This window comes from Dermacentor andersoni, chromosome 5 (assembly GCF_023375885.2).
Source record: "Dermacentor andersoni chromosome 5, qqDerAnde1_hic_scaffold, whole genome shotgun sequence".
NCBI lineage: Eukaryota > Metazoa > Arthropoda > Arachnida > Ixodida > Ixodidae > Dermacentor > Dermacentor andersoni.
The window spans coordinates 199,052,227-199,072,645 of record NC_092818.1 but is presented as its reverse complement, the minus strand read 5'-3'; the positions used below and the strand labels follow the sequence as shown (position 1 = coordinate 199,072,645).

General features: G+C 46.1%; 1 protein-coding gene and 1 long non-coding RNA gene across 2 annotated transcripts in view; one reads left to right on the top strand and one right to left on the bottom strand.

Annotated features, from left to right (window-relative positions):
* The window catches only part of LOC140212796 (uncharacterized), a 66,000-nt gene that overhangs the window by 7,428 nt on the left and 38,153 nt on the right, over positions 1–20,419 (top strand). The window lies entirely within an intron of this gene.
* Positions 16,365–19,818, bottom strand: LOC126531846 (uncharacterized). The gene is made up of 3 exons (XR_007599707.3): positions 19,307–19,818; positions 17,299–17,508; positions 16,365–16,462 (listed from the first exon to the last, which is right to left on the bottom strand). It is a non-coding gene; the product is annotated as an uncharacterized lncRNA (long non-coding RNA).

Sequence of the window (20,419 nt, the reverse complement as noted above, 5' to 3'; positions counted from 1 at the left end):
CAAAATTTTCAGAACGCGATGAGCCCTTCCTTAATTCAATAACTGGTAGGCGTGTGCAGAGCTGATCCCGGGACGTGCGTTGTCCCTCTGCACGCAGGCCTGCAAAGGCACGTGCAGCTAACGCGTGCAGAGTGCTCGCCCAGCGTCACAGTCAAGAAGCCTTTTACGCGAGGGAAGTACTCAGCAGAGAGTGCAAAAGAATAAAAGACAAACAAAAACTAAACAGATGCCGAAGTCTTACTTCACGGTTCATACGAATATTTGAGAGCACAAGTGCGGCGTTAATACGGGGCCGTAGGGGTACAGGGAAAAAGAGATTGCTTCAGTGGCATTTCACTGACGTGAAAACGGCCGCATCCGCGTAGCAGTACACAATGGAAGTTGTTATTAACAAGACGCAGGGAATAAAATTTATTTGAACATTGCCCGCACGCTCGTTTAATATTTACTGCTTTCGTCTACACCTATTTCTTAAAGATGGACCCATTAAATTCTGGGGATTTACGCGACTAGACTGCCATCTAATGATGAGGCGCTCCATAGTGGTTGACTCCGGGTTAATCTTGAACACGTGTGGTTCTTTAACGTGCGCCGAAATCGAAGTACCCGAGCGATCTTGATTTCCACCCCGTTCACAGAGACTCATTCGTGTCAGTAAAGACTACGAGCACCGAACCCAGCCCCCGCGATCTTTGTGCAACCGACGCGGGCATTACAGCTACGATACTAGCATTTAACTTCTGGTTCACCTATAGCGAATGCATTGTGCGGCTCTGGCAGAGAGGGCAGTCCCTTCCGGCAATCTGGCAAGGTCGCCCAAGGTGGACCGCTACGGTCGCGCACAAAGGCGGTGAGGAATGCGGCCGCCGCTGTAGAGACGACTCCCCAAGGACCGCCTGATCCTCCCACTTCGCCACACGGCAGCCTGCCCGCTGCGCCAGCGACACCCGCCGCTTGAATCTCTGACGCGCATTCATTCCGCTTATTTCTTTCTTTTGTGTTTCCCGCCTGTTCCGGGGCGCACTCGTGTGAGCGGGTCGAAGAAACTTCAGCCGCCGGTGCGGCACTGGCAATACGTTAATTTGCCAGAGTGCACGCAGCATTTTTTCTTTATCTTGGCAGTGACACTATTGCAACGCTGAGCTTGACACAAGAAAGTACGTGCGAAAAACGGCTCGTAACTCCCAAGTATATTTAACAAAGCCCGATGCTTAGCCTAGAGAACACTATTTTTCTTGGCATACGAAAGTGCAACACGAAGAATTTTTATATAGCAGCCAAACGTTAAAAAAGTATCAGTTCACTTCTGGCAGCGCTGGCACAGGCTACACATGTGTTTAGTTTATGCTCTGCTGTGAATGGCAGCTCGCTCAGAGTAAGGACAGTTTACGAATGCCATTCGGGTGGCAGTGTGGTCTTGAAATGTGCTGATACTTCTCCTGAGCGCGCGGCACCGAGCAAGCGGCAATGTCGCTGTGAGGAGCTTTTGCCTTCACGCGTACTCACAATGAAGCAGCGCCAATGACACTACTGCTGTTCGCAACCAGATAACTTGATCTAGCTAAGCAGAATGCTGTGTGGGCGCTACTGACGACCGTCAGTTGCACGTTCCTCGAAGAGGCAGGACATGTGTCGAGTGAGCTCCTGAGCATCATCTTGCAATGCGGCCAAAGCGGTTTAAATATCGTGGACCCGAGGCATCAAACAGGTGCAACGTAATGCTGCCACACTGCTGTCGCATTTGCCGCTAAATCGCCACTGATCGTCTTTATGTAATTTACGAACAACAAAGGGTACGCAGCCAATGTGTTCGTGGCGACGTGCTGCCTTTTTATTACGTGCGCTCCAAACGCGGATCTCCGAACGTATATCACTTGCTCGCGGCAGACACGTCGCGCGCTTAGGCTGGGCAAGGATAACTTCTGACGCAGCCAGGTCGACCTCGCCGCTGTGGAAAGCAGCGAGTCACAGAATACGATGCAATGCGTCCCGCTAACCCGATGGTTGCTGGACGTGGGACTGGAGCGAAGAAGGCTGTGCGGGGGCGCGCAGCGGAAACTGCCCTTCACGCGGCGCTGACCGCCCGCGGGTGTTTATATCGACAAAGAAAAAGAACAAAAACGCAGCATAAAGTTCCACAGATACATAAAAGACTGAAGGGCGCCTTTTTTATAAAGAAGTCGCCTTCGTAGTTTCCTGCCAGTAACCAGAACCAACGAACAAGCACACAGCTGAAAGATATATAGGGCGTTAAGCTGTACAAAAGAAAGAAACAAAAAGTTCGGCAGCGGCCGCCAGGTACTCCCTCCCTGTCAGTCCCTGCGCGGGCGACGCCCACTGCGCGCTGACGTGCGTCCTGCAGTACCTTTAATAAAGTTTCTCCAAATCCAGTTCGGCAAGTGTTACACTCTTGTAACACAAGAAGACGAAAGCCTGCTGTACATTTGGTAACATATGAAGTTATACAATCGGGGCTAGACTTCTTTGTAAGAAACATTGGTAATACAGTAAAGTATACAATCGGGGCTAGACTCCTTGCAAGGCATAACCAGCCGCAATGGGAAGTGTGGCACTACGGCGACTTCGGGCGCAGCGGCGCTTCTTGCGCGGCCGTTCTCGCGAGCCGCAAGAGCGTGCACGCTCCTCCATCGCTCGCCGCCGGCCCGGTTTTCTGCGCAACACCACCTGGCGCGACAGCAATCACTAAACATAAAACTCGGCCGACATTGAAGACTGCTTGCGTGTAGTAATGCGAAAGCGTTATACCGCTCGCAGACCTCGGAACGTCATCAACGCGCTCATGTTATACACCATGGTGACGTGGCGCCACCTTCTCCGCAGCGTCACGTGCACCACGCAATGACGCACGCACTATTCAGCGAGGTGGCTGCGCACGTGACGTGTGCAGTCAGGCACACGTTCAGTAAGCCAGAGCAGCCGTTGCTTCAGGGAAGGGTGCTCGTTTAGCGCCCCGGAGGTCCGGGCTCTATTCCCACCCAAACCGAAAGGTACCAAATTTTCTTTTCAAAGCCACTAATTTACTTTGTTCACAGGAACCTCCCTGTGAAATGTGATGTCAACACGAGCATTTTTGACGTGCTTAATCTTTGGGCTTCGGCCATTTTTCGTCACGCGCAGTACCGCCAAGGGGACCGCCAACATAAACGCCTAAGGCTTTCGCCTTAAAATTCTCGATCAATGCTGGCATGTACAGAAAGAGAGGGGGGAGGGGGGAGTGTTAGAGTGCACATGCATACGGGTTGACTCATTTTTTTCTTTTTCTTCATGTTTGAATTTCAATCGAGGGCGTCTTGCAAGAACGGTAGTTCGTCGAACGACGCCAGGAATATATAAGGCGTGGGCGACAACGACGAGCGCCTGGCGCTTCTGGCGACCCCTCAGGCATCGAACTTCGCTGCGCTGAATGACACGGCTTTCTTCACGATGCCGTCTGGAAGACTACGTACCTCATTTTTTGTTTCCCACCTTGCGCAGACATCTCTTTCAGTACATTTTTCCTTTCTCTCGTCGGCGTTAAACTCGTTCTCCCTCCAGCAAGGTAACGGTTCAGTCAGGCGCCAGCGTTCGATTGCTACTGCCTCTATTCTGCATGGATTTTTCCTTCTAAGTCCCGTTGTACTTGGCGCTTCGGCCGTGCCACCGTGCGACCAGTTTCGCGAAGAATGAGGAAACAAAAATGAATGCGATCACCGCGCACAACGATTCATTCGCGGCGACGGAGGAGAAATCGCGGCAGAGAAACGCGAGCAGCCGCGTGCAACCGGTCGTTGCGCAACTGCAGACGAGTCTGGGCGCGCGAGCGTCGTCTTTATTTTCTGTCGCCAAACGAGCTGTTGGAGGCCGACTTGCTTGGCCAGTGCGGCGACCGTGCGATCCGGTTGTCGGCGGCGTTACAGCGCCTCCTCCACGTTCAGCCGGCGCCGTCAGGGCAGATGCGGGCAGGCGCATAACTGCAACTCACAAACGCGATAGTTGTGTCTGTAGGCCACACTGCCACAGTTCGCTGCCATGTTGCTTCGTCATCAACTATAATTTATGCATTATTTGTCGAACCACGACGTTATATTTAGCTTGTTACTTCTTTTCACGTCTGTTTTTACCTTCTCAAGGCCGAGTCTTACACACGTTTTCGCTGCCAAGTTTTGCATATGCTTAATATTTATTTCGTTGATATTTGTAGCGTCGAAGTTCTTGGCTATCGCTTCTGCCACTTTTGGCGATGTCTTTCCTTCTTAGTAACTGCAAGGAAGTCAGATCCAGTTCTCAGTTAGTACCAGGTTGGCTTCCGTTAGGTTAAGTGAGTCGTCATTAAAATTTTTGGGTATTAACATCTTCATAGATTTTGAGCACCAGTGTTGGATATAACTAACAAAAGGCGAAAAAGCAATCGTGATATATGATTCGTGTACTCAAGGCGTGTTAAAACAGACGTAGCGATTTCGTAGCTATCGCAAGGGGTAAAGAAACATTGTTTCCATAAGGCTTTGCGAAGTCTAAGCATTCATTTGGAAAGACTGAAGAATAGCCAGTTCCCCGACAGCCTCATAGCGTCAATAGCTGAACTGTTGAGGACAATGAATGACAAGATAAATACAGAAGATAATGTTTCAAGTAATGACAGAGCAAGACCTATAGTACTGCCGTAGATACACAACGTTTTGCGCAAGCTAAAAACTGAAATAGCCCATAAAACAAAAAGTCGAAATAATGTTCTATACCCCAGATGTATAGAAGAGTAAATGGCTGCAACGGACAAAGTCGTAAAAATAAGAAATGTGGCATAAACCACATGCTAAAGTTCGTGGATTGCGAAAAAGAAGAATTCTCTTTTCGCCTGCAGAAAGAAGTGTGGTCGACAGACTGCGTATGAACACAAGGCTATGAGAACATCGAAATATAGCTGCCAACAGACAAGCCCGCTATACGTAACCCAGCATCCCGTGTGTCACAGTACAAGGGTACTCAGCAGTTCTAAAAAGAAATACTATATTATCAGTTAGGCACAACAGAATGGAAATAGTTATATGTCAGGCGTATGCCATGGAAAACGCACGTGCAGGCGAATGCGGCAGCGCGCCATCAATAGGTCCATCTGATAAAGAAAAAATGCAGGAAACGTAGCAAGAATAAATGCTCATCATACTGCTGACTGGGCGGCTGCATATATATATATATATATATATATATATATATGTATAGATATGTCACTAAATCATCTGAAGTAAACCTATGTGTGGTGCGGTGTTTCGTCTGACTATCCTTGTGAATAAAAGTGCGTTTGTGCATCATCATCATCATCATCATCATCATCATATTTTATGTCCACTGCAAGAACAAGGCCTCTGCCTGTGATTTCCAATTACCCCTGTCCTGCACCAACCGATTCCAACAAACGCCCGCGAATTTCCTAATTTCATCACCCCACCTAGTCCTAATTTTTTTTTTGAATACCCTAAAGGCCCCGAAAGGCATTACATAGGGGGGGGGGGATACAATTCACACATGATATGCCAACACAATAAAAACGACTGAAGACAACAATCAAACACAGATTTCGGTAAAGGGCACTGTTTGTAAAAAGAAAGAAAGAAAACGAAAAGAAATTAGGGTGGGGTGCTTATACATGGCACGCTTCAACAAGGCACACGCGGCCGATGGGCGTAGGGAAAATACACACACACACACACACACACACATATATATATATATATATACATATATATATATATATATATATATATATATATATATATATATATATATATATATATATATATATATATATATATATATATATATATATATATATATATATATATATATATATATATATATATATATATATATCTTGGGGTAGGGCCTTCCATTCATGCACTGATAACAGCAAAGGGGAATTTTGGAATTTTTCGGTCTTAGCGAATATCGGAGACAATTTGCATATATGGTCATTGCGATTGGACAGATAATGGGCGGGCAAGATGGAAGCAGATAAAAAAGATGAACCGCAATAGTAAAGATAGTGAAAAAAAGACGGAAATATTTCCGTCGTGTGCCAAGGTCCGGAAGATTAAGGGCCTGCTTTAACGCAGACACACTTCAGTATGGAGAGTAGGAGCGCAAAATAAAGCGGGCAGCCTTGTTTTGAATTGATTCGATGCAATCAGAAAGGTTAGCTGTGTGAGGGTTCCAAATAATTGAGGCGTAATCGAGGGTTACTATGATAAGGGAAACGTATTTACGAAGTCTTGTGTCACTGTTTGCAAGGTACAGACGGCGCTTTAAAAAGCCAAGTTTTTTGAGTGCCTTGTTAGTAATATGCTCAACATGCATGTTATGGTAAAGCTTTAATTAAGTCCTGCAGATCATGAGTCATCACGAAGCGGGCCACGTGGGAAACGGAAGGCCGAGCCTCTCGGCCGCATCGTGGGCCTGCTGGACAGCCCAGAGTTGGTCAGCCAGAAGAGGGCTGTGCAGAACCGCCTCCCATCTGGCCGAGCTGTTATCGATGATAGAGCGTGACCAGGCACACCGCCAGAGCATGTGGTCTAACGTGGCTATTTCTCCACAATCGTGGCAGGTAGCATTGGTGTAAGTATGCGGATAGATTTTATGTAAAAGCGACGGATCGGGATAGGTTTTCGTTTGTAGTAGACGGAGCGTTAATGCTTGAGCTCTATTGAGCCCCGTAAGCCGACTCGTTGAGGTTGGGAGGAACACCCTTTATCTGACCCTGATGTGCGGGAAACCAATGAATGAAGTAGTGCTTGATTGCCTTGCCCCCAAGAAGTCTGAGGGCCTGTTTGGAAACGGTGCTTTTTTTTTTTTTTTTCAAATGCTCTGACTGCAGATCTTGAATCCCTATACATGACATCCTGTGAGCTATCCAGCAGGGCTAGTGCAATAGCCATTTGTTCAGCTATTTCGGAGTCTCTCGTCCGAACCGAGGCAGCATTGGTGATTCCTTGCTGACCATCTACAGTGACGATGGGGAACGCCCGACGTCCCTTACAAGAAGCGGCATCCACAAAACTGACCTGTCGCTGATCACTGGGTATTTGCCTAAGGAGGTTGGCCGCCCTTTCCCTCCTTCTACCGCGATTATGATCGGGGTGCATGTTCCTAGGTATGGGCGCGACCGTAATGTTCTCACGAATCGGCGGAGGAACGTCAGAGAACTCCTCCGCTACACTATCGGGGTGATATCCGAGTTCCTGCAAGATGGATCTCCCTGCCTTCGTTGTAGTGAGGCGAGTTAGCTGTGCGCGCTCCTGGACCTCTGCAATCTCTTCGAGAGTATTGTGAATGCCAAGCTGCATTAAGCGCTCTGTACAAGTGTATACGGGTAACCCGAGAACCCGCTTAGTAATATTCCTAAGCTGTGCATTCAATTTATCCCGCTCTACCCGTTTCAATCGATGCATGGCTTCCACGTATGTAAAGTGGCACAGCACGAAGGCATGCATTAAACGAATGAGGTTATCCTCCTCGAGTCCATGATGCCGATTTGATACCCTCCGTACTAAACGAACAGCACTTTCAGTTTTAGCAATTAGCTTGCGTATAGTCTTGTCATGCTCAACATGCATGGCCCAGCCTAAATCAGATGTAAGATTAACGCCCAGGTATTTAAAAGAAAAGGTTCGTTCGAGTATGCAATTGCGTAGAGTGGGGGGGGTATACGTTGAACGGAAAGCTTAACTTAGAAAAAAATGTCATGACCTTAGTTTTATCTGCATTAATTTCCTATCTTCCATACGCGACACCACTCAGCTAATGTGGTTAAATCTTTTTGTAATATGACAACGTCATCAGGGGTGATTATCTGTCTATAAATTACACAATCATCGGCAAACAGCCGTATTGTTGAAGTTATATTCGTAGCTATGTCATTAATATATATTAGGAATAATAACGGGCCTAACACTGACCCTTGAGGCACCCCTGACGTAACGCGGCAGAACGTAGATTGGTTGTCATTAATAGTTACTGATTGAGAGCGACCAGATAAGAACTCGTTAATCCACTGGGTAGTTTTTTCATCTAACTTAAGGCTGTTTATTTTCACGATTAGCCGTTTATGGGGAACACGATCGAAGGCTTTCGAGAAGTCAATAAATATTGCGTCAGTATAAAGCAAATTGGGCAAAGAGTCATGTAGGTCAGTGGTTAGTTCGAACAACTGCGTTTGGCAAGACCGTTTGTATCGGAAGCCATGCTGATTTTTGAATAACAGATTACTTGCATTAAGATGTCCCATAATGTGGGAGTTAATTGTGCTCAAGTAGTTTACAACAAACTGGTGTCAGTGAAATCGCGCGGTAATTGCTTGGACATGATGGCTCACCAGATTTAAATATGGGTATGATATGGCTAGATTTTCAATCATTTGGAACACAGCCGGTATCCAGTGATGGTTGGAAAATTAAACACAGTAAAACGATGATGCGTGGGAAGTTAGCTTTAGTAGTTTTGAGCTGATGCCATCGGGTCCAGGACTGGAGCTAAGTGGGAGCCTGTCGACAGCCCGTGATACACCTGCTGCAGTAACGGTGATGGGCTCGCTTGGGTGAAGTTATCGTAGAAAGAGAGGCGCTACAAAACTGGTCGAGTGGCGGTTCGTCGGTAAAAGCTTGACTGAAAGTATTGTTCAAGAGGTCACCACATGCTTCATTGGGCACAATGCAGCCATCTGCGTCCTTTAGGGTTATTCCAGTGTCCGTATCTTTATGGTTAATTACAAGCCAAACTTTCTTGGATGAGATTTTAGCGAAGTGGGCAGGGTACAATTGAAATAATGATCCTTAGCTTCCTCAATTGTTCCTTTTTTCCGATTCCCGAGCTAATTCTTTATTTTTTTTTCACGCATAATCAGTTTTGGTTCGCGAGGCCTTATTACACGCTCTTTTCTTTTTATTCAGGCAATGTCTGACTTTTTTTTGTAAACCAGGGAGAATTTGTTCTTGATGTGAATGAAATCTCAGGGATGCACGTATTTTCGATTTTCTTAAGGAAGTCACGGAACACTATCCAATTTTCATTAGTTGTACGATTAATAAATTCGTTTGAAAAGGAGCTTGCAAACTCGGTTAGCATGCTGTTAATTTTTCTTCCGTCCTCGACTGCGTTTCCCTTCTGTGGGTACCCATTCTGTAACCCTGATAGTCCACCGGTTATCTAACCTACGCATTACATGACCTGCCCAGCTCCATTTCTTTATCTTAATGTCAATTACAATATCGGCTATACCCGTTTGCTCTCTAATCCAAACAACTCTCTTTCTGCTTCTTAACGTTATGCCTAGCATTCTTCGTTCCATTGCTCATTGCGTAGTCCACAACTTGTTCTCAAGCTTCTTCGTCAGTCTCCAAGTTTCTGCCCCGTAAGTCAGCACCGGTAGGATGCCTTGATTGTATAGCTTTCTTTTCAATGATAATGGTAAGCTTCCAGTCAGGATCTGACAATGTCTGCCGTGTGTGCTAATCCATTTTTATTCGTCTGTGAATTTCCTTCTCATGATCAGGGTCCCCTGTGAGTAATTGCCCTAAGTAAACGAACTCCTTCACAGACTCTAGAGGCTGAATGGTGATCCTGAACTCTTGTTCCCTTGCCCGGTTGTTCATCATTATCTTTGGTCTTCTGCATATTAGTCTTCAACCCTACTCTTTTATACTCTCTCTGTTAAGGTCCTCAATCATTTGTTGTAACTCATCCCCAGTGTTGTTGAACAGGACAATGTCAACTGCAAATCGTAGATTGCTGAGATATTCGCCGTTGATCCTTACTCCTAAGCCGGTGTCAGGCGCCACTCTAAGCCTGGAGATGTAGTGTACTGGAGGTCGCGAATTCGAGCTTAAACCTGTGTAACCAACTGACATCAATCGCAGCTCTGCTTACACGCGCATTTTGCCCGTACCTACCGCCTGCGGCAATTGGTGAGGCAGCTACAGAACATGTCCGCTTCCGTACTAAATAGTCATGGTTTGCTATATGTCGCTGCTTTCGGATTGGATGGCGAATCCGAATCTGACACGCGTTTTTGCCTGCTGGCGGACGAATGAAAATGGCGAGTGAACCGAATGGCGACTGGTGAAAAAAGAAAAGTAATTAAATTCTGGGGGTTTACGTGCCAAAACCAGGATACAATTATGACGCACGCCGTAGTGGGGAACTCCTGAATAAATTTGGTCACCTGAGGTTCTTTAAGATGCACCTAATGTATGGTGCACGGGCGTTTCATGGCGAAACTGTCTGTGGCTAGGATCCCGGAAATTCTTCGTAGCGAAAGGTCGACAGAAAACTGTCATATAATGGCTCTTACCCCCAAATGCAGTGGCTCGTATACCACCGTAAGGCAGAGGCTATACTAAGAAGTCTGCAAAGTGAAGCGAACAGTGTAAACATTCTTTGGAATCACGCATACGACATACAGAACAGCACATGTTTCACTAAAGAACAAGTTCAAAACAAGCGTCCGAACTACATAATTAATGGTAAGGCGCTCCTGCGCCTAAATGCAATGCGAAGCACGTAGCGCTTCCCGCATGCGCTTTCCGAAAAATATTACTGTTGTGCAAGCTGCCGCGGCGACGGCAGCTTGACTGTAGCATATGAAGCAGGGAGTGACGTAACCACACTTTCGTACGTAAAAGCATTAGGAACCCGCCTAGCGACTGATTTGTTTTGTGACAGTGCTATGGGAAAGCCACGTGTTGCGAGGGCTCCAGAAGAGCAGCGCACACGCGAGACGCGTCGAATCTCTCTGGTTCACGCTTCGTGGGGGCACGAAGTAGCGGCGCAAGCCAAGTCGCAGGCCGTCGAAACGTTTAATCGTTGGTTGAAGTGCATGTCAATGTCGTCACGGGAGTAATTTCAACCTACGTCGCAATGGGTAATTGTTGTAGTTGTCGTTTACAGCTTCGCTGTCCAACCCCCCCCCCCCCCCCCCCTCTCTCGCTTCTTTTTTTCGCTCACATCGAGATGCGGCCGGTCGCGACCGGGACTTGATCCCGCGCCCTCCGGCTTAGCAGCGCCATGAGAAAGCTACTCCGCCACCACGGCGGGTGGTGGAAAAAATAAAGAGAGACAAAACGCCGGAAACTTCACTATGAACAACCCCAGGCTCGTTGAAATTCTTTGGTATAGTTGCATGCTTTTAATGTGCGAGAAATTGCATTCAACCGCTCGCCAGATCAGATGCAACGCTACGACCAGGTCGTGAGCACTTGCAAACGGTGGGGGCTATGGTTTGCACTCCGAAAGGCCTCTTCCTGCTTGCAAGGTCAGCATGAACGTTAGAGCCCGCGTGTGGTGTCGTTGAACAGCTGAAATTGCAGCCACACGAGGTGGGCGCCTGAACTGGCGCTGTAGGGGAGCTCACCTCATTTCTGGCAGTCTTTCGGTGCAGAAGAGGCGCCACTTCAAGAGCACCATTGTCGAACCATCTGAGTGGGCGATGCAGGTGAACCTGGATGTTCTTTCGGTGTTGCAGACTCGAAACGAGAAGACTGCAGCTGCCACCCCGCAGTGCTACACTACGTCCAGCTTATATATCCGGCGAATTGCCCGACGCTACACGAATGAGCTTGAAGCTTCAGCCGAGGCGCTAACAGGTGCAAACAAAGAGTCGCTTTATAAATCACCCGATATAAAAATGGACGTGTAGTTTTTTCTGTTTGTAAAGATGTTTCTCGCAAGCCTATTTGCTTCAGTGTTTCATCTTAAGATGTTGTAAGCTTGAACCTATAATTTACTCCGCCGGATAGTGTTTAAAGCGCACCACCGCTTCCTTTCTCTCCGTTCTTATTACTCCGTGTTTAGCTTATCGTCACCGCACTATATATACTCTTTCAAGCTTTCAAATTTTCTTGTTATTTTTTACTCGTTCCCAAATAAAGCACTAATATAAGCTCAGGATATTCGCACAATATGAACGACATTTCGTCACATCAGAAATTTGTTTCATTGTGACAAATTTCTATACGGCAGTCGCACAATATGAGCGACATTTCGTCACATCAGAAATTTGTTTCATTGTGACAAATTTCTATACGGCAGTCAGGGTCCTTTCACAACCCGACGCCAACATATATAAGGTGAAAGACCAGGGTAGGCTTGCACGAACATTTAATAACGAAAATAAATAATTTAAGAACGCGTTCTAATGCGCACTAGGAATTTTCTAGGGAACATTTAAAAACGCGTTCATCCTTATTATTTCCGTTATTAAATGTTCGTGCAAGCCGCCCCTGGTCTGTCGTATCAATGTAACATTTTGCTGCGGCGATGGGGTGTCAGCCTTAAGAGGAAGCTTTAGCTCGGGTGCTCCTATCTAAATACATGTAAAAGCAGAATTCGTTTTTCTCGGCAACCACTGCACCAAATTTGACGAGGTTTGTTCCATTTAAAAGAAAAACTTAAAATCTAGTGACTGTTGATTTCGAATTTTTGAGTTAGGTCTCCAATTTTTTATTAAAAATTAGCAAAATTCGAAAATTTTCAATAAACGCAACTATCAAGTTTACAACTCCGTAACTCAACAACGAAAAACGATATCACAATACTGTGATTTGCATCTAATAGTACATCTAAAGCGGACAAAATTGGTATGTTACACATGAATATAAAAAAAATTTAGTAGTATGGAAATACAGTCTTTGCAGAACCCTTGTAGCCAACGTAACAAATTCACGTAAGATGTAAAATTACATATCGAATTTGTCCGCTTTGAACGATCTAATGGATGCCGTTTACAGAACCGCGATATCTGTTTTTGATGCAGAGTTATGAATTTGTAAACTTCGTGCTTCTATTTTTTTCAAACTGTCGAATATTTGAAAATCTCTTTAACGAAATTTAAGCCCTAAATCGAAATTCCACTTCCAACAGTCACTAGAATTTAACTTTCTCTCTCAAATACAACAAATTTCATTAAAATCGGTCCAGGGGTTATCTCGCAAAAACGTTTTTGCGTGTTACATGTATTTGAATAGGCCGCGTCGGAGTTGGTCCCGAGCTAAAGCTTCCTCTTAAGGCAAATTCTTCCCACGTTTTGGGGCATACTCACCTTTATTCTGCCTTTGTACTCGTGCATTATTATGCTTACTTATCGGTCCGGAGCGCGCGGAACCTCTGCGACTGGGCTGCCTCCGAGAATATTGCTTTAAAACTTGAGGAGTGTGCGAACTTTCGCCGAGTTGAGGGATGCCTTTAATTCGGTCTAAAACTTGAGGAACAGACTGGAGGTGCAGCATAACGATTGCAAATAACGCCAACGAAAGCAGAAATTGATAGCAGTAATATATGTTAAGGACGCCCGCTGGTGCTTCGCGTAGCATGCCGGGCGAAGCAGCGCCCGATGCAAAACGTTGGCCCGGCGCATCGCGTTACGATTGCCACACACAGCGCGTACACGCAGGGCGCTGCAGGCACACAGCCCGACGTAGAAATCTGCGTTCTGGGCACGCGCACTCGTGACCCACAATTTGCTCGCTTGCCCGAAGAATGCTGTCGCGCGTGCGCGCTTCGCCGTATACGCGTTGTCTGCTGCTTTTCCTTGCTGCTGCTGCTGCTGCCCAGGGGATCATCGCGCTCTCCCTCTTTCTTGTCTCTCTCGGTTCTGTTTTCTCCTCGGACTTTTTACTGCGGGCCTTGGTGCCCGGTCCCCTTCTTCGTGCGTCACCTTCTCCACGCGAGTTCGCCAAACCGCGGGCGTCCGGTAGGAAGTTGTGCCGAACGTGATGGGCTCGGTTCGCAGCTCACATTGCAAAGGGCGAAGCCCTGGCAACATTTCTTCGGGAAACCTTTGCTGGTCGAAAGATGTCTGTGCAAGCTGCGCCGTCGCGGGTGCCGCACTTGTTTGTTCGCACGGCGCCCCTTGAATTGAACCCGATCGGGCGCTGCGTACGGAGAGGCCAGCAAAAGCGAGGCTGCCAACACGTGCCACAGAAATTCCGTGCGCTGACACGCGTGGCCGACTGGCGCGGCCGGAGTAGCGTCGGCGACCGCCGTGTGCTCGCTTTATTTGTGCCACGCATTCTTAAAAACTTGGCCTTTGCTAGTGCGCTCGGTTTGTGGTTACAACTTCTAGGTGCGTGCACAACGACGCGTCGCTGCGTCAACGTGACTTGTGTCGGTATTCATTGGAGCATGACACATAAGAAAGGACACGAAGAGTAAACTGAACGAACGCACCAAAACGCGGGAATGCTTTGAGCTGTATACTTTATATATTCCACCTCGGGATGGGATGCGCAAACACCAGTGCTGTTTGCACGTAATATCGCTCACGATCTCTCACCCTAACTTAGAGTGCACGAGAGAGAGAGGGAGGAAAGCTTTAATCAGATAAAGGTGGAGAGGTCGGCCTGGGTATCGTGACCCTAGCCTGCTATTCCACGTTGAGGAAGCGGTTTGTAGTAACGACAGGGTAGTAATCGAGATGGTGTTGATGACGACAGCTGCTGCACAGTCTGCTGCTTCTGTGCAACGCGCACAAAGTGAATCGGCGGCCGTATACTTTCAGTGACAAAATGATCTATCGTGCAGTAGCTATTTGCCAATCGAACGGGATGAATCTTGTTGACGGTTGCAGTTCATGCATTGGACGTTAATTCTGGGGAAGTGCAGTGGTGGCGTAGAGGTAGAACACCCACCTCGCGTGCAAGAGGTCCGTGGTTCGAATGCCGGTGCCGCGCAATTGTTCACCGGATTAAAAAAAAATCCGCGTGTTGATAAAATTCCATGAACAGGCCTGGAGTGTGGCCTGATGCCGGTGACCAGAACCGGTAACGTACTCCCTCACCAGAGCAGGATTGGCCACCCTGGTGCAGTACTTGGCCACAACCTCCTATATGAACACAACAATCAAACCCCGGCCCTCAGTCCCCAGCAGCTGCGAAGCAACTGACCACGGCGGCGGTCAGACCTGCGATGCCGCAGAGGGTGCTAAGGATCCCTGGCTCCGGACAGGCCGCCATTGGAATATGAACCTGGCAACGTTTACGTTAGAACGTCATCTAATCAGGCGAGTCTAGCAGTGTTATTGGAGGAATTAGAGGGTAGTAAATGGGATATAATAGGGCTCAGTGAGGTTAGGAGGACAAAAGAAGCATATACAGTGCTAAAAAGCGGGCACGTCCTGTGCTACCGGGGCTTAGCGGAGAGGCGAGAACTAGGAGTCGGATTCCTGATTAATAAGGCTATAGCTGGTAACATACAGGAATTCTATAGCATTAACGAGAGGGTGGCAGGTCTTGTTGTGAAACTTAATAAGAGGTACAAAATGAAGGTTGTACAGGTCTACGCCCCTACATCCACTCATGATGACCAGGAAGTAGAAAGCTTCTATGAAGACGTGGAATCGGCGATGGGTAGAGTGAAAACAAAATACACTATACTCATGGGCGACTTCAATGCCAAGGTAGGCAAGAAGCAGGCTGGAGACAAGGCAATGGGGAAATATGGCATAGGCATTAGGAATAGGAGGGGAGAGTTATTAGTAGGGTTTGCGGAACAGAATACCTTCTTCCGCAAGCGGGATAGCCGAAAGTGGACGTGGAGGAGCCCGAACGGCGAGACTAGAAATGAAATAGCGCAGCTCTCTGCGCTAACCCTGGCATATCATACAAGATGTGGACGTGCTTAGCAAGGCGCGCTGCAGTGACCATAGGATGGTAAGAACTCGAATTAGCCTAGACCTGAGGAGGGAACGGAAGAAACTGGTACATACCCATACAAAAATTTTTAGTAACATTTTATAAACCGTCTTTAGACAAATGTTACTAGAACCTATCGACATTCTTTAAACCGTCTTTAGACTCCGTAACAACTTCCTACTAACATCCTACCGACTATTGGCCACCGATATTGAATTGAAAGTATAGATATAAAATGTCGATAGAATTCTTACCGACTGCTTATTATCATATGTCGTTAGAAAGTGTCAACTGTGAAGCGACTATTTATTGACCACCTTTATACATCCTAACAACTTGCTAGTAACATCCTGTCGACTATTCGCCACAGATAGTTGACAGGATGTTACTAAGAAGTCGTTAGGATGTATAAAGGTGGTTAATAAATAGTCGCTTCACAGTTTTTAGGAAGTACATAAAAATTTTATTCAGAGGTAATTACTTTTGCAATTATATATTGCAAAAATAAGCTTTGATTATCTCTGAATAAAATTTTTATTTGCTTCCCAAAAACTGTGCAGCGACTATTTATTAACCATTTTTATATATCCTAACGACTTGCTAGTAACATCCTGTCAACTATCTGTCTGTGGCGAATAGTGATTGCCAAGTCGCTAGGTGTGGCATGCAACAGAAGAAGACAGGTTTCCATTTGTGCTTGAACACATCCATTTAATATCCCCGGGCTAGTAAGGAGGACGAGTTCTCCAGCTGCCCTGGAAGTAGGCTGAAATGTTGCGTTGTGTAGTCTAGAAAAGAGAAGAGAAAAGGCAATATATTAGTTTTGCTACAGTGACATTGCAACACACTATGCATCTGTTTCTTAAAAAGGAAGTGCACAAAGACAAGCTTTCAACCCTGTGAGCTCTAAACATCTCCACCTGTTTTGTGCAAAGTCCTAAAAATGCATGAAATGACTGAATTAGTGCATTAAAGCTGGGAGCGTGATGGATGTGCGTAACCCACCAACAGATGCATGACACACAAACTCTATCATACCAATTGTCATCTACAAACAAAAGCTGTAAATCAACTTCAGTTTAATGAACTTCGATATTCGTATTGTGACCAGTACATGGAAGTTTCATGTGTGAATTATCTTAGGGAAAGGCAAGGTGCCAGTCATAACAGTGCTGCAGCTTTGCTTGCGCACAGGTACGTAGAAGAGTTGACTTTTGTGTTGCACTTAAGAACCACGAAATGATACAAGCAACATGTAAGCAGTTGAACAGGCATTACGGACGTTCTACAGCAAGATTAGAAAATGCCTTTGCTGTGCAGGCACACATTGTCAAAGTGAGCTTGTTACTAAACATGTTAGCTTTCCACAAGACAGGAAATTATATTATCAGTGCAATCATATGACCAGGGCCTCTATCACAAAAATACATATGCCAACAGTAATGACAATTTTCTAGTTATGGTGGCAAAGCTTGCATTATAGTATGCTATTATAATCAGGTTAATAGCTATTTTAGCAGGAAAGAAAGGAGTATACCCTAAGATAGCACTGAAATTGCCATGAAAGGAGTTTTGTTGAAAACTGCACAAAGAATATTAAGATGCTTCTTTGCGACACACATACCTACTATGGTGTTGACCTTCTTGGAATCCAACGGATCCTTCTGAGGAAGGCATTTGACAGCCGCCCAAAGAAGGACCTCCCTTCAACGTCTTCTATTGAAAAAGGAGCTTTAAGGAGGCCCTCCGCGAAGTGAAATCCTGAGTCGTTAGCATCCAGGCACAGCCTCTTCAGCAAGCACTTTTCAACGTATACACCGTCACCGATGTCTACCTGTGAAAGAATACAACAAACACAGATTCATTTTATACACGTTTGATCAAGGAATGGTTAGGAAGTAGGGTAAGGTTTGCAAAAACGGAAGTCGCTGCTTCTCGTTGATTCGGTTTAAAGAACAAAGCAGCCTTACGTATACCATACATGCATTGTACTGAGCTGTGCACTTTTACGTAAGACTAGAAAGTATTGGGAACTTCAATGCGAAAGAAAGACATGCATCTGCCTAGGACTAAGCAAATGTGTGCCACCCCTTGACACAGAGTGAGATCTGGTGCTGTTTTAGTGATTAGCAGACATTGAAAGCTTCAAGCCTCATCGAGTATTGGGCCAAGCTGTGCTCGATTAGTGACGCACAAGTGCTCGAGAACTATCAAACAAGATGCAATTGTCTTCAAATACAATTCTGACTTCCCCTTGCAGACATGCAGTTTTCAATTTACTGACTGCACTTGGGTGTAAAGATTTTGTCTGACAGAGTGAATAAACCACATACACAAGCAGCATTTTCATAGTTAGCATAGTCTTTAATAGGTACTGATACCTTCAATTTAGAAAGCCCTGTATATTGGGCCTCATCAAACTAATTTCACAAAAGGTTTGTCAAGGTAGAAGCATAGAACTTTAGTCATTAGAAGACAGGTGAAATGAGTTAATTATTGCAATTATTACTGAAAATTAAATTTTAGACAGCTCATCCCAATGAGAAATTGATGCAAGCAGTTTGTACATGCCACATAAGCATTTAGATATCAAAAATAGGGATTAGAGAAAACCTTCCCTCAGAGGTTCATTAGTACAAGCAGCCATGCCCTCAAGGAGACATAACTTCTTTTTCTGTAGGCAGAAAGACGCTCGAGTATTTTATTGACACATATATGTGCCCATGCATATATGTCATCTTTGTTGTAAACCTTTTTTTCATGTACATGCAAGGTGTGTTTATAACATCTCATTGTGCACAAAATTTGCGTAATAATTTAAAGACCGCGATTTTGTAGCGATGGTATTCCTTTTCGCTATTCGTTAGTGGGCTGACCGACGCCCCGGCCCGTGCTACGTACTGCAGCTGCCGGCCGTTAGCGGTGGGCGAGAAGAGTGATATAGAATCGAGGGGTAAGTATCGCTACAAAATCGCAGTCTTTAAATTATTACGCACTGCCGTAACCTACGATTGCAAGAGCTGACATTTCGTTATTAAGATTTGGTTGGTCTGTCCTTCTTAAAGGCCGGCGTCTGATTGAAATGTCTAGTTTAAAAATGCACCTTGTTATTGTAACATCGGCCTATATCCGCTCTGTAACATAGAAGACAAATACGCGAAGACACTCAAGAACATAAACAATACACACAGGTTCTCGCGACGCGGACTTCCAAACCGAACTATATACATACAAAAATCTTCATACAAGCTTCTATCTGCTTAAGCGTCAAACATAGCAATCGTGTGTCAACGCGCGAAGCCCATGATACATCGACGCATACATTACACATGTACTGTACTTGCGGGAATGCCTATATAGCGAATAACTTCTTGCCAGGAAACTACCGAACGAACACCAACTTTCAATGCGTTTTCATAATTGTGTGCCCATTCAGGCATAGCAATCAAGGCGGGTAGCAGAATGCAAGTACGCTGTAACATCAGAGGAAGCTTTCGTGAAATTGCTTGCTAAATGTGCACAGCAACATGGCTAACATACGATAGGAAAGCGCTTTGCTCTAGCTAGTTACACAACGCTCATTACGTAAATCATAAGCTTCAAGAATGCGCGCAAGCGCCAAACTTGCTTACCTTTCAAGACTTGGCAAACGCTCCTTCGTCTAACAGGTACAGAGGCACCGACGTTTCTCTGGCGCAAGCACTGTAGAACTTCCGATGAATTCCAGCTCCACAAAAGCACAACCTTCATCAGTCTTCCAAACACTACAATTCTAAGCCCCAGTACCTGACTTTTCACGAGAGCGCGGGCAGGCAGCTCGGCAGAACAAAGGCAGCTCGGACGGGCGCTGTACTAGGGCACTCACTGACGACACTGGTGGATCGCTCGAAACACACGGCGAACTAATGGCGTTACACGAGTCCGGAGGGTTTGGGATGGTTACTGCACACGACAAGGAGCACGTTTTGTCTAGGCACTTCTAAAATATAACTCAAATACCAACTTACTGCAAGGAGCATTCACTACAACCAACGTGGTGTGTCGACCAAACAAATACTGCAGTAGCGCCACTCTGCGGTTTTGTAGAAAAATATATAATAAATGAAAAAATTGCGTGTTTTTTCCTAATAACATTTGATAGAGTCCTTTAATAGATTTGTTTGGTCCAAAAGTGTGTACTTTGTACTTTGTGACACGAAGTTCAAGGAAATGTATATATAATAAAAACTAAGCGGATGTTGCCTTCAAGATTCGCAATTGCTTCAGGTGCATGCAGGTTGCAAAAGCACGGCCTTCGAGATCAGACTTTGTCACTCAACGGAAGCCGTAGTGGGAGGCCGAGAGGCATTTAGGCCCCAATCGTTGGGTTTACAGTGCCTAGGTAGGCTTCCTTATTTATGAAGAATATACGGGGACTTCAGCTGAACCATGAGCGAGCTATACAGACACACGCGGTACGATTCGGTGTCCGATCCGACGTGCGGCGCTGCATGCTACGGCATGAGCGGCGCGTAAGCTCCGCCCACATCTAGCTCCCCAGCTTGAGTTCATATCCACGTCGAGAAACGCAATATAAACAACTCTGCACAACACTGCTTCGCTTTACGCGAACGCTGTCGATAAAATTATGCCCCTGTGAGTGACAGAACACTTCACGACGGCGCGTTGTCCACTGACGGCTCCGCTAAAGCCAGCGATAGGGCCGGTAGGCATAGCTAGGCGGACGTTGCAGCCGACGGCGCTTG